Source organism: Mytilus trossulus, unplaced genomic scaffold, assembly GCF_036588685.1.
Source record: "Mytilus trossulus isolate FHL-02 unplaced genomic scaffold, PNRI_Mtr1.1.1.hap1 h1tg000683l__unscaffolded, whole genome shotgun sequence".
NCBI lineage: Eukaryota > Metazoa > Mollusca > Bivalvia > Mytilida > Mytilidae > Mytilus > Mytilus trossulus.
Window position 1 is genome coordinate 15,001 of NW_026963447.1, and position 7,500 is coordinate 22,500.

The window sequence follows — 7,500 nt, forward strand, 5'->3', positions numbered from 1 at the left end:
ATACCCTCGGTAAAAATTTTTTACGAGGGTGAAATTTTCATCGTGGTGTCGCACGTTAGACGCGGACAGGCTATCGCGGGTCTCTCGATCATCCAGGCCGGCAAAGTATACCCTCGGTAAAAAAATTTTACGAGGGTGAAATTTTCATCGTGGTGTCGCACGTTAGACGCGGACAGGCTACCGCGGGTCTCTCGATCATCCAGGCCGGCAAACTATACCCTCGGTAAAATTTTTTTACGAGGGTGAAATTTTCATCGTGGTGTCGCACGTTAGACGCGGACAGGCTACCGCGGGTCTCTCGATCATCCAGGCCGGCAAAGTATACCCTCGGTAAAAAAATTTTACGAGGGTGAAATTTTCATCGTGGTGTCGCACGTTAGACGCGGACAGGCTACCGCGGGTCTCTCGATCATCCAGGCCGGCAAACTATACCCTCGGTAAAATTTTTTTACGAGGGTGAAATTTTCATCGTGGTGTCGCACGTTAGACGCGGACAGGCTATCGCGGGTCTCTCGATCATCCAGGCCGGCAAAGTATACCCTCGGTAAAAAAATTTTACGAGGGTGAAATTTTCATCGTGGTGTGTCGCACGTTAGACGCGGACAGGCTACCGCGGGTCTCTCGATCATCCAGGCCGGCAAACTATACCCTCGGTAAAAAATTTTTACGAGGGTGAAATTTTCATCGTGGTGTCGCACGTTAGACGCGGACAGGCTATCGCGGGTCTCTCGATCATCCAGGCCGGCAAAGTATACCCTCGGTAAAAAATTTTTACGAGGGTGAAATTTTCATCGTGGTGTCGCACGTTAGACGCGGACAGGCTACCGCGGGTCTCTCGATCATCCAGGCCGGCAAAGTATACCCTCGGTAAAAAAATTTTACGAGGGTGAAATTTTCATCGTGGTGTCGCACGTTAGACGCGGACAGGCTATCGCGGGTCTCTCGATCATCCAGGCCGGCAAACTATACCCTCGGTAAAATTTTTTTACGAGGGTGAAATTTTCATCGTGGTGTCGCACGTTAGACGCGGACAGGCTATCGCGGGTCTCTCGATCATCCAGGCCGGCAAAGTATACCCTCGGTAAAATTTTTTTACGAGGGTGAAATTTTCATCGTGGTGTCGCACGTTAGACGCGGACAGGCTACCGCGGGTCTCTCGACCATCGAGGCCTTCAAACTATACCCTCGGTAAAATTTTTTTACAAGGGTGAAATGTTCATCGGTAAGCCGCACGTTAGATGCGGACAGGCTACCGCGGGTCTCTCGACCATCGAGGCCGTCTAACTATACCCTCGGTAAAAAAAATTTACAAGGCTGAAATGTTCATCGGGAAGCCGCACGTTAGACGAGGCAGGCTACCGCGGGTCTCTCGACCATCGAGGCCTTCAAACTATACCCTCGGTAAAAAATTTTTACAAGGGTGAAATGTTCATCGGGAAGCCGCACGTTAGATGCGGACAGGCTACCGCGGGTCTCTCGACCATCGAGGCCGTCTAACTATACCCTCGGTAAAAAAAATTTACAAGGCTGAAATGTTCATCGGGAAGCCGCACGTTAGACGAGGCAGGCTACCGCGGGTCTCTCGACCATCGAGGCCGTCTAACTGTACCCTCGGTAAAAAAAATGTACAAGGCTGAAATGTTCATCGGGAAGCCGCACGTTAGACGCGGACAGGCTACCGCGGGTCTCTCGACCATCGAGGCCGTCTAACTGTACCCTCGGTAAAAAAAATTTACAAGGCTGAAATGTTCATCGGGAAGCCGCACGTTAGACGAGGCAGGCTACCGCGGGTCTCTCGACCATCGAGGCCGTCTAACTGTACCCTCGGTAAAAAAAATGTACAAGGCTGAAATGTTCATCGGGAAGCCGCACGTTAGACGCGGACAGGCTACCGCGGGTCTCTCGACCATCGAGGCCGTCTAACTATCCCCTCGGTAAAAAAATTTACAAGGCTGAAATTTCCATCGGGAAGCCGTACGTTAGACGCAGGCAAGCTACCGCGGGTCTCTCGACCATCGAGGCCGTCTAACTGTACCCTCGGTAAAAAAAATTGACAAGGCTGAAATATTCATCGGGAAGCCGCACGTTAGACGAGGCAGGCTACCGCGGGTCTCTCGACCATCGAGGCCGTCTAAATATACCCTCGGTAAAAAAAAATTTACAAGGCTGAAATGTTCATCGGGAAGCCGCACGTTAGACGCAGGCAAGCTACTGCGGGTCTCTCGACCATCGAGGCCGTCTAACTGTACCCTCGGTAGAATTTTTTTTACCAGGCTGAAATGTTCATCGGGAAGCCGCACGTTAGACGAGGACAGGCTACCGCGGATCTCTCGACCATCGAGGCCGTCTAACTGTACCCTCGGTAAAAAAAAATTTACAAGGCTGACATGTTCATCGGGAAGCCGCACGTTAGACGAGGCAGGCTACCGCGGGTCTCTCGACCATCGAGGCCGTCTGACTTTACCCTCGGTAAAATTTTTTACAAGGGTGAAATGTTCATCGGGAAGCCGCACGTTAGACGCGGACAGGCTACCGCGGATCTCTCGACCATCGAGGCCGTCTAACTGTACCCTCGGTAAAAAAAAATGTACAAGGCTGAAATGTTCATCGGGAAGCCGCACGTTAGACGAGGCAGGCTACCGCGGGTCTCTCGACCATCGAGGCCGTCTAACTATCCCCTCGGTAAAAAAAAATTTACAAGGCTGAAATTTCCATCGGGAAGCCGTACGTTAGACGCAGGCAAGCTACCGCGGGTCTCTCGACCATCGAGGCCGTCTAACTGTACCCTCGGTAAAAAAAATTGACAAGGCTGAGATATTCATCGGGAAGCCGCACGTTAGACGCGGACAGGCTACCGCGGATCTCTCGACCATCGAGGCCGTCTAACTGTACCCTCGGTAAAAAAAAATTTACAAGGCTGACATGTTCATCGGGAAGCCGCACGTTAGACGAGGCAGGCTACCGCGGGTCTCTCGACCATCGATCGAAGCCGTCTAACTGTACCCTCGGTAAAAAAAATGTACAAGGCTGAAATGTTCATCGGGAAGCCGCACGTTAGACGAGGCAGGCTACCGCGGGTCTCTCGACCATCGATCGAAGCCGTCTAACTGTACCCTCGGTAAAAAAAAATGTACAAGGCTGAAATGTTCATCGGGAAGCCGCACGTTAGACGAGGCAGGCTACCGCGGGTCTCTCGACCATCGAAGCCGTCTGACTGTACCCTCGGTAAAAAAAATTCACAAGGCTGAAATGTTCATCGGGAAGCCGCACGTTAGACGAGGCAGGCTACCGCGGGTCTCTCGACCATCGAAGCCGTCTAACTGTACCCTCGGTAAAAAAAATTCACAAGGCTGAAATGTTCATCGGGAAGCCGCACGTTAGACGCAGGCAGGCTACCGCGGGTCTCTCGACCATCGAAGCCGTCTAACTGTACCCTCGGTAAAAAATTTTTACAAGGCTGAAATGTTCATCGGGAAGCCGCACGTTAGATGCGGACAGGCTACCGCGGGTCTCTCGACCATCGAGGCCGTCAAACTATACCCTCGGTAAAAAAAATTTTACAAGGGTGAAATTTTCATCGGTAAGCCGCACGTTAGACGCAGGCAGGCTACCGCGGGTCTCTCGACCATCGAAGCCTTCAAACTATACCCTCGGTAAAACTTTTTTACGAGGGTGAAATTTTCATCGGGAAGCCGCACGTTAGAATAGTACAGCAGGTCTCTCGATGAAACGATCACATTTCATGTAACGTAACGTAACAAAGGCAGGCATCGTACACCCTAACCCTAAGCCGCCTCTTGACGATGCACGTCCCTAACCCTAACCCTAACCCTAACCCTAACCCTAACCCTAACCCTAACCCTAACCCTAACCCTAACCCTAACTAAAACCCTAACCCTAACCCTAACCCTAACCCTAACCCTAACCCTAACCCTAACCCTAACCCTAACCCTAACCCTAACCCTAACCCTAACCCTAACCCTAACCCTAACCCTAACCCTAACCCTAACCCTAACCCTAACCCTAACCCTAACCCTAACCCTAACCCTAACCCTAACCCTAACCCTAACCCTAACCCTAACCCTAACCCTAACCCTAACCCTAACCAGTCCGTGTCAGGACCCGAGCTGTCCTTAGTCCTCGATACGTTAGCCTGGTTTCGTTCGCGAATGTCAGGTCCATATGGACATAAGCATGGTATTCCTCGATACGTTAGCCTGGTTTCGCGAGTGTCAGGACCATATGGACATAAGCATGGTATTCCTCGATACGTTAACCTGGTTTCGCGAATGTCAGGACCATATGGACATAAGCATGGTATTCCTCGATACGTTAACCTGGTTTCGCGAATGTCAGGACCATATGGACATAAGCATGGTATTCCTCGATACGTTAACCTGGTTTCGCGAATGTCAGGACGTAAGCGGGACTTGTTAATTTTTGTTTTCCATGCCTTAACCGACCGCGGGTTGGGGACGACCACGTACACTGACACCCGCGGTAGCCCGCTAGCCAGGCCGTTCACGTCCCTTTACCAGCGGTAGCCCGCTATCGGGTCGACCACGTACACTGACACCCGCGGTAGCCCGCTAGCCAGGCCGTCCACGTCCCTTTACCCGCGGTAGCCCGCTATCGGGTCGACCACGTACACCGATACCCGCGGTAGCCCGCTAGCACGGCCGTCCACGTCCCTTTACCAGCGGTAGCCCAGTATCGGGTCGACCACGTACACTGACACCCGCGGTAGCCCGCTAGCCAGGCCGTCCACGTCCCTTTACCAGCGGTAGCCCGCTATCGGGTCGACCACGTACACCGACACCCGCGGTAGCCCGCTAGCCAGGCCGTCCACGTCCCTTTACCCGCGGTAGCCCGCTATCGGGTCGACCACGTACACCGATACCCGCGGTAGCCCGCTAGCACGGCCGTCCACGTCCCTTTACCCGCGGTAGCTCGCTATCGGGTCGACCACGTACACTGACACCCGCGGTAGCCCGCTAGCCAGGCCGTCCACGTCCCTTTACCAGCGGTAGCCCGCTATCGGGTCGACCACGTACACCGACACCCGCGGTAGCCCGCTAGCCAGGCCGTCCACGTCCCTTTACCCGCGGTAGCCCGCTATCGGGTCGACCACGTACACCGATACCCGCGGTAGCCCGCTAGCACGGCCGTCCACGTCCCTTTACCAGCGGTAGCCCAGTATCGGGTCGACCACGTACACTGACACCCGCGGTAGCCCGCTAGCCAGGCCGTCCACGTCCCTTTACCAGCGGTAGCCCGCTATCGGGTCGACCACGTACACCGACACCCGCGGTAGCCCGCTAGCCAGGCCGTCCACGTCCCTTTACCCGCGGTAGCCCGCTATCGGGTCGACCACGTACACCGATACCCGCGGTAGCCCGCTAGCACGGCCGTCCACGTCCCTTTACCCGCGGTAGCTCGCTATCGGGTCGACCACGTACACTGACACCCGCGGTAGCCCGCTAGCCAGGCCGTCCACGTCCCTTTACCAGCGGTAGCCCGCTATCGGGTCGACCACGTACACCGACACCCGCGGTAGCCCGCTAGCCAGGCCGTCCACGTCCCTTTACCCGCGGTAGCCCGCTATCGGGTCGACCACGTACACCGATACCCGCGGTAGCCCGCTAGCACGGCCGTCCACGTCCCTTTACCAGCGGTAGCCCAGTATCGGGTCGACCACGTACACTGACACCCGCGGTAGCCCGCTAGCCAGGCCGTCCACGTCCCTTTACCAGCGGTAGCCCGCTATCGGGTCGACCACGTACACCGACACCCGCGGTAGCCCGCTAGCCAGGCCGTCCACGTCCCTTTACCCGCGGTAGCCCGCTATCGGGTCGACCACGTACACCGATACCCGCGGTAGCCCGCTAGCACGGCCGTCCACGTCCCTTTACCCGCGGTAGCTCGCTATCGGGTCGACCACGTACCTTCTCAGCCGCGGGTAAGCCCGATGAAAAAAAAAAAAAAAAAAAAAAAAAAAAAAATTTCCCATCCCATCGCATGCGGTAGCCCCGCTATCAACGTCGACCACGTACCTTCTCAGCCGCGGGTAAGCCCGATGAAAAAAATTTTTTTTTTTTTTTTTTTTTCCCCCATCGCATGCGGTAGCCCCGCTATCAACGTCGACCACGTACCTTCTCAGCCGCGGGTAAGCCCGATGAAAAAATTTTTTTTTTTTTTTTTTTTTCCCCATCGCATGCGGTAGCCCCGCTATCAACGTCGACCACGTACCTTCTCAGCCGCGGGTAAGCCCGATGAAAAAATTTTTTTTTTTTTTTTTTTTTCCCCATCGCATGCGGTAGCCCCGCTATCAACGTCGACCACGTACCTTCTCAGCCGCGGGTAAGCCCGATGAAAAAAATTTTTTTTTTTTATTTTTTTCCCCATCGCATGCGGTAGCCCCGCTATCAACGTCGACCACGTACCTTCTCAGCCGCGGGTAAGCCCGATGAAAAAATTTTTTTTTTTTTTTTTTTTTCCCCATCGCATGCGGTAGCCCCGCTATCAACGTCGACCACGTACCTTCTCAGCCGCGGGTAAGCCCGATGAAAAAATTTTTTTTTTTTTTTTTTTTTCCCCATCGCATGCGGTAGCCCCGCTATCAACGTCGACCACGTACCTTCTCAGCCGCGGGTAAGCCCGATGAAAAAATTTTTTTTTTTTTTTTTTTTCCCATCGCATGCGGTAGCCCCGCTATCAACGTCGACCACGTACCTTCTCAGCCGCGGGTAAGCCCGATGAAAAATTTTTTTTTTTTTTTTTTTTTTTTTCCCATCGCATGCGGTAGCCCCGCTATCAACGTCGACCACGTACCTTCTCAGCCGCGGGTAAGCCCGATGAAAAAAAATTTTTTTTTTTTTTTTTTTTCCCATCGCATGCGGTAGCCCCGCTATCAACGTCGACCACGTACCTTCTCAGCCGCGGGTAAGCCCGATGAAAAAAAATTTTTTTTTTTTTTTTTTTTCCCATCGCATGCGGTAGCCCCGCTATCAACGTCGACCACGTACCTTCTCAGCCGCGGGTAAGCCCGATGAAAAAAAAAAAAAAAAAAAAAAAAAAAAATTTCCCATCGCATGCGGTAGCCCCGCTATCAGGTCGACCACGTACCTTCTCAGCCGCGGGTAAGCCCGATGAAATTTTTTTTTTTTTTTTTTTTTTTTTTTTTTTTCTTTTTTTTTTCAAATGTCGAAAATTCCTTCCGGGGCCAGAACGGCACACATTTTAGGGGTCGGATGGGTAGTGGGGATCGTCGGATTGACGGACGACCGCACCTGCCCCGGCTGTGCCGTCTTTTAAAAATTTTGAAAATTTTTGAAATCTTGGAATCCCCAGTCGTCGTGTGCAACTTCATATCATGGGAGCAGTGAAGACCCGATCTTCGCTGTCGGGATAGACGCGATAGTAAAGGACGGTGAGAGGCATGCACTTGCCGGTCCGATCTCTCGTTCATTCCACGGTTCCCGATTCACTTGGTAAAGGCGA